This window comes from Pongo pygmaeus, chromosome 9, assembly GCF_028885625.2.
Source record: "Pongo pygmaeus isolate AG05252 chromosome 9, NHGRI_mPonPyg2-v2.0_pri, whole genome shotgun sequence".
Classification (NCBI taxonomy): domain Eukaryota; kingdom Metazoa; phylum Chordata; class Mammalia; order Primates; family Hominidae; genus Pongo; species Pongo pygmaeus.
In genome coordinates this window covers 69,860,028-69,867,413 of record NC_072382.2, presented here as the reverse complement: position 1 = coordinate 69,867,413, position 7,386 = coordinate 69,860,028, and positions in this window count along the sequence as shown.

Genomic DNA, 7,386 nt, shown 5'->3' with positions numbered 1-7,386 from the left:
ACTCCCTATATAGAGTTGGCAGCAGCACCACCCCCACCTCCAACTCTACTGGGAATGTGCTGTCTCCCAGGACTAAGCCAATATTGGCTGATTACATCACTGCAAATAAGGTCAGGGTCTGGACAGAAATCTGAATCCAAGACTCCCTTTTCCCGGCAGCTGCCCCCCAACCCCCTTCAGCAATTTTCAAGCAGTGACTGGGCTACACTGCTGACGTGCAGCTGTGACTCTCACACTGGCAATGGGTCCAGGCATCCATAAGTCAGGGAAGCGAGTAGACTGAGGATCACCTTTTGCGATTGAGTTTATCTCCACAATGGGGGAGGTGAGAAACGGAGGGAACTAATATTTCTGTGTACTGTGTCAAGCCCTGCTCTAAGGCAGCTAGAGACAGCAATACTTACTACATTTAGTAACCACACACACAGATAAACTTACTTAGAAATACTCAGAGAATAGCTTTTTCCAAGCTTCATCAGGAGCCTTTCTGGGGCACGCCCAAGCCTCTTCAGCTTTACCCTTGGACTAGTGAGTCTGGGGACAATAATGTCTCACTGTTGTCAAATGTCCAAGCCCTATGCCCAGCCTCTCGCCTTCCCTGACTGGCAAAGGGCTTTGCAAAAAGTGCCTGGAAGTGAAGGGTTGACAGTAATGAGGCAGGAACAGGAGGTGTCTCTCTTCCAGAGAGCACCACCACTACTAGTAATTAGTCTTTCTTGGTAGTTTTTCCACCTTGGAGGAAAAAGCTTTATTTAACCAATCCAGAACAAATAGAACTGTAACTGGGATTTCACAATATTTATAGCTGACTCCTGCTTAAATGCTACCTTCTCAATGAAGCCTTTCTTGACCACCTTATCTAGCCATTTCAGACCCTTGCTTCTTTTATTTTACTTACTAAAACTTGAAATTCTTTCATCTGTCTACTTATTTGGTGATGGTTGTTGTTGCTTTGCTTTGTTTTGCCTGTCTTGTTTACCATTATATATCCCTGACTCCTAAAATAGTGCCTGGCATATAAGAGTTGTTCCAGAAATATTTGTTGAATGAAAAAAATGCAAAAATGCATTTCAAGTACTGAGTAGTGTTGCTAGTATTGCAGCCAAATTTCTGACAATTTCCCCCTCTCTAGGGTAGGAGAATATTAGGAATTGGGGGTAGGTTATGGTAGTAGGCATAATGAGATCTAAGAGTCACAGACGCCCTTTATCTGACAGCCCTGTTTCTCTCTCCAGTGTCTCAGCCCCACATCCATCTCTTCCTGGGATCTCACCTGCCATCCTCAGTACTTCCTGGGCCCACTCCCAAAGCTGCCCCATTTCTATGTGAGATTTGCCTACTGAGTCAGAAAAGAATTATGGGCAGACTCAGCTATGGGCCAGGATGAAGTTCCAGGACCCCTGCTCTCTAGCCAAGGCTGAAAGAGCCCTGATCCCTCACAGATGGCTCCATACCCCTGACAGTCTCATATATAATCTTACCAAAAGTCTCAGATCCCTTTTCTACTCTGCAAAGTTTCCTTCCAACAGGAAAACAAATATTCCGGAACCTCTGGAACAACATGTCACCAGGCCTCTGCCATCAGGCTCAATGTCCTCTCCTGACTTATGAATGAAAATGTGCTGTGAACATCATTCCCTCCTCATAGGTCAGTGGGCAAGGCTGGACTCTGTGAGTCCTTGGCAGCCTGGGCAATGCCATCACTGCTACAGCCAATGTCTCACACTCACTTTCTCCCCATTGCGAGGCATGTCTTCTTTCTGGGTGTTGGGCAATGGGAGCCACTATTCTAAGACTCTCCCTCACCTTTTCTTTCCCTCTCAGCCTCTGAAACCTTATATTCTCCCTCCTGAGCATCCCATGATCCTCCATCAGGAATTTCCTCAACAACTTGTCTCCAGCTGTCAGAACCCTGTCTGAATCCTACAGATTTTGCTGGGCCTGCCTGGGGACAGGGAAGCTTTTACCCCAAGAAACAAACAACCCATAGTGAGAGTCTTCAATAGTACTATTAGCAGGGTCTTGCACTGACTTGCCAGGCTGGGGGTGCAGTCTCCTTCTGGCCTAACAGGACTGTCTGAGGGCATACAGCACATATACTGGATGATCACTTTTCAGCTTGACCCCTTCCCCACATGGCTCTGGTCCCCCTCACAGCACCCCTGGATCCATCTATCCCAGAATACTACTTTATGGTCCCTTTTCCCTGTTGCTTCCTAATTCACCTGTGGTACCCAAGAATGGCTTAGATATCATTACTGGATCCTCCTGCTCCACCCAGGGACTAGGCCAGCAGAGTCATCTGCACTGCAGGCAGTCCAGGTTGAAGTTCAAGTTTTGGGCAGGAGTTGAAAGTAGAAGATTGTACACATTTGGGAACCCAGGGCTGTGGATATGTTGGCCACCCTGGTGTTGGTCACAAGGTACAAGCCAAGACTTCTCAGGGTACTCAAGACTCAGCAGCCTTGCTTCTCTTCCCCTCAATACACGAGGCCCCTTCTGTGGGTCCTGAGTCCTTCCCAGGCTTCCTACTGGGGCTGAGGAAAGAAGCTTGTCGGTACTTGGGCCTGAGCACCCCCTGGAGGCCGCAGGAATCAGTGCACTCCCGCCCTTCAACTAGAGGCCAGAGCCCAGTTTTCCTCTCTGAAACTGGCTCTCCATAGCCTTTGTCCCTCACTCCTCTCAGCCCTGGCTGTGCAGCCTTAGTGGTATGCACCATTCTATGCTTCTTTCCCTTCCTCTGCAAACCTTGCTGCCCAGAGTGGATTTGGGGACCTCAATCTCTTGCTTCTCTGGGAACTCGAGCCCAGAGAAATTCAACCATCTCCTTTCCTGGGTAGTCTTCTCAATCCTCCTAACCAGCAGCTTTTTGACTTCTCCCAGAAGGGGTCTGAACACGAACCTGCAAATGTCTGCAAATCACAGAGCTTCCTCCTGCATTGCCAAGAGCCAGATGTAAGCTGGACACTGACCCACTGTCCCTTGGAATGGCTATGTCTATGTCCAGCCTGCTCTGCTGTTGATATGAGTTCTCTGACCTTAGCCATTTCTCTTGGGCCCACTGAGTGATAGGTGTGCTGGGCCTGAAGCCTGTGGCTGTATACTCCAGGGAGCAGGAACTGAATGTCCCCTTTCCTCAGGGGTAGGAGGCTTAGGGATAAAGCTCCAGGCAGCCAAAGAGCTTGCTGATCCCAGCTGACCCCTCCTCTTGCTCAGTCTATAATGGGCCTTCTGAATAGTCCATTCTTGCTTCTCTATCAATAAATAGTAATAATTTGCTCATATCTATTGGATACATGTGTCTGGCACTTGATATGAATTATATCATATAATTCATATCATAGCTATTATATATATAGCACTTATATAGCACTTGCTATGGTTTGAATGTTTCTGTCCCCTCCAAATTAATGTGTTGGAAGCTTAATTCCCAATGTGCCAGTGTTTGGAGGTGGGGCCTCATGAGAGGTGTTTAGGTCATGAGAGCTCTGCCCGATGAATGGATTAATGCTGCTATAAAAAGGGTTTTCAGAAGTGGATTCTCTCTCCTCTGCTTTTCTGCCACGTGATGAACAGTATTTGTCTCCTCCAGAGGATGCAGCATTCAAAATGCCATTGTAGAAGCAGAGACCAGGACCTCACCACATACCAAACCTGCTGGGCACCTTAATCTTGGACTTCCCAGCCTCCAGAACTGTGAGAAATACATTTTTGTTCATTATAAATCATCAGTCATGGGCATTTTGTTATAGCAGCACAAACAGACAAAGGTAGCACTATTAGTCCCATTTTATGAACGAGGAAGCCAATATTAGGTATCTTAGCCAAATCACATTGCTAGCAAGTGGCAGAGCCATGATTTAAACCCTGGGTGCCTGACTCCTACGTGTGTGTTCCTACAAGGATAGTGTGTTCTTATCAAGGGGTTTGCTGGTAAATATTTAACAACTGCTCTCTAGAGGGAAAAAAGCACTGATTTGTAACATTTGTTGATTTTTGTGATATAAATACTCCTACCATGGCCAACTTTAAGCTACCGACAGGACATCACCAAATGTAGAGTTGGGAAGGGATGTACAGTAACACACTGCATACAATATTCCTACCATACAGATATGATAGATATAAATAATCACAAGAGCACAGGGGATAGTAAAATGTAGTAAGATAATTAGGAAGTAATTGCTTTTAAGTACTGATTATCTTTGGTTTTAATAGAATGTATTTAAGTTTATATAGTTTGATTTTTAATAATAGCTGTGTTTTAACAACCAGCTCTCAAAATTCTAAATTTGACAATCAGCTCTCATGAGCCAGCTCCAGCACCCCACAGTCTACCATGCTGCCTTTGTGTACAGGACAAGGATCCTACCTGCTTTAGTCACTGCTATATCGTCAGCACTGAGAACATGCCTGAAATACTGTATATATTTAATAAATATTGAATCCTATTATTCCTACTTCCTAATTATACATAAAATCTGTCCATTTCTGTCTGCCTCTTTAGTAATGCAAACACCATCTTTTCTTGTGTGACCATTGAAATAGCTCCTCTACAACACATTCTTTATAACAACCACAGTGATCTTTAAAAATGTATCTGTAATTCTTTTTTTTTTTTTTTTTTTTTTGAGACAGAGTCTCACTCTGTCACCCAGGCTGGAGTGCAGTGGCGCGATCTCAGCTCACTGCAACCTCCATCTCCCAGGTTCAAGTGATTCTCCTGCCTCAGCCTCTCGAGTAGCTGGGACTACAGGCGCCTGCCACCACACCTGGCTCATTTTTTGTATTTTTGGTAGAAACAGGGTTTCACCGTATTAGCCAGGATGGTCCTGATCTCCTGACCTTGTGATCTGCCCGCCTTGGCCTCCCAAATGCTGGGATTACAGGCGGGAGCCACTGCACCTGGCCGAAGTCAGTTGTAATTCTAATGTATACACAGTCTTCAAGAGGAACAGTTTAGAGAAGTTGAATTGTTTTCTGATTTCCATTCTCAGTTCTCTTCCTACCCCACAGAATCACTGCCCAGTTTAAGGTTTCTTTCACAAGGCATCCCTTTCATCCTTATCACTTAAACTTTTCAGTGGCTTACTGTCATACTCCAGACCAAATCCAAGCTCTTTATCTTAAGTTAAATGATCCAAGTCAGGCCTAATTCTCCAAACTTGTTCCTTTCCTCTCTCCTTCCACCCTCCTTCCTCTCCAGTCACCCTGGCCTCCTTTCAGATTCTCAAACACATCAAGATCTCAACCCCTCAGGACGTTTGTACCTGTTTTTCCTTTGTCTGAAAATCTCTATCTACTTTTCTTAACACAGCTAGTTCCCTACCCACCCTGCTCCAACCCTACAGGTCACTGCTTAAAGAGACTTTCCTTGTCCACTCTATTTAACACTATATTCTTTATCATTGTATTCTATTCATTTCCTTCACAGCTTGAACTCAAATTGTTATTACACATTTAGTTCCTTGTTGCTTACTTGTCTCCCTTCTCCACTAGACTATAAGCTTAATAAGGGCAGGGACCATTTCTCTGTATTCCCAGGGCCCATTACTCTCTCTATTAAGTGCTCAACAAATACTTGTTCAATAAATAAATGAACCCGCAGACCACAAATGGCCATAGGGCTGTTCTGATCACCAGATAGCCCTATATGAGCAAAGTGTGAACCTTTGCAGGACCACAAAATAACATTCTGACAGCAGAGGCTTTGCTGTGACCCCCAAATCTGTGACAATCATTCCAGACTTGGCCTCCACTGTCAGGCACTACTTTCATCCACTTGGCCCCAAAGCCTGAATTGGAAAGAAAATGCCCACCACGGCTGGATTTAGAAGGAACAGAATGACTCCACCTTGATGTACCTTTTCCATGGCGTAGGAAGACTACCTAATCTGAATCTATGGAAATCAGCCCTAGCAGCCTGTTCTTGGGCTAGTAGAAGAGCCATTGCGGCATCCCGCCCAAGGAAGGTCACTCTTACTGCCTTTTTATTCCCCTGCTACTTTTAGGTGTTCACAATGTAAACATGTGACAGGTTGAGGGCTGGAAGCTTTGAGTTTCCATTCTGTATTACTTCTGGTGCCTTGCTCAAGATAGGGGTGCAGAAAAATAGACCATCACCTGAGAGCTCTCGGGGAGGACTCCACTGGTGCTGAGCGACTGATAATTGAGCACACCATCTCGGCTGGCCAGGGCATGGGCTTAGGCAATTCCACTCATAATCAGAGCCAGAGGGGCAGGCTCCATAAGAGTACCTGCACTAAAATCTGCAGGGAGTTTATCTGTCCCTCCACCTATCTATCAGGGTTTTTTTTTTTTGTTTGTTTGTTTTTTTTTTTTGAGATGGAGTTTTGCTCTTGTTGCCCAGGCTACAGTGCAGTGGCACGGTCTCGGTTCACTGCAACCTATGCCTCCCAGGTTCAAGCAATTCTCCTGCCTCAGCCTCTGAAGTAGCTGGGATTATAGGCACCCACCACCATGCCTGGCTAATTCTTGTATTTTTAGTAGAGACGGGGTTTTACCATGTTGGCCAGGCTGGTCGCAAACTCCTGACCTCAGGTGATCCACCCACCTAGGCCTCCCAAAGTGCTGGGATTACAGGTGTGAGCCACTGTGCCTGGCCTATCCATCAGGTTTCAGCTAGTGGGGCAGAGAGGACCAGGGAGGTAAGCATAACCAAGACTTTCATATAGTCCAAGTGGGACCCCCTTGATCTCTACAAAGCCCCCATGGTCTTCCACAGATCCATGGATAGTCCCTCTTATCCTAGCCCCAGAATTGTGCTATACCAGATCAATGTCTTGATCTTTTCCATGACCTCTCATGATCAACCTTCCCAGATCCAACATTCCTCAAATCTTGTTGAGTGCTTTCTCTGCCAGCCATCATGCTAGGTGCAAGGGGCACAAGGGTGAACAGGGTGCTATAACTTACCAATTAGGAGTATGACAGCTACAAATTCAAATCTGGGCTCTGTTCTTCATCAACAATATGACCTATTTCTGTGAGCTTCAGTCTTTTGTAGAGAGAGAGAGAAATCATAGTCCCTACTTGCCAAATCATCACTGAATGCTGCTTTCAATTCTCTCTGGAGATGGCAGTAAAACTCTGGCAGACTAGCACTCAGGAGAGAATGTGAGGACCCTCATTCCACTGCAGGGAGGGGCAGCAATCTTGGAAATGTGAGAAAGGGGATATGTCAGGGCTCCAGGGATTCAGGGATGACTTTTAAAATTAGCCATGGAGTCTCCCACACGTAGCTACCACCTGGGCTAGCCTCAATTCCCTTGCCCAGGCTTGAACTTCAAAGATTGCTTTCATACCCTGAAACTGTTCTCTCTGTACCTACTGGCTGTGTGCCGGGCAGAGGTCATTCCCTCACCC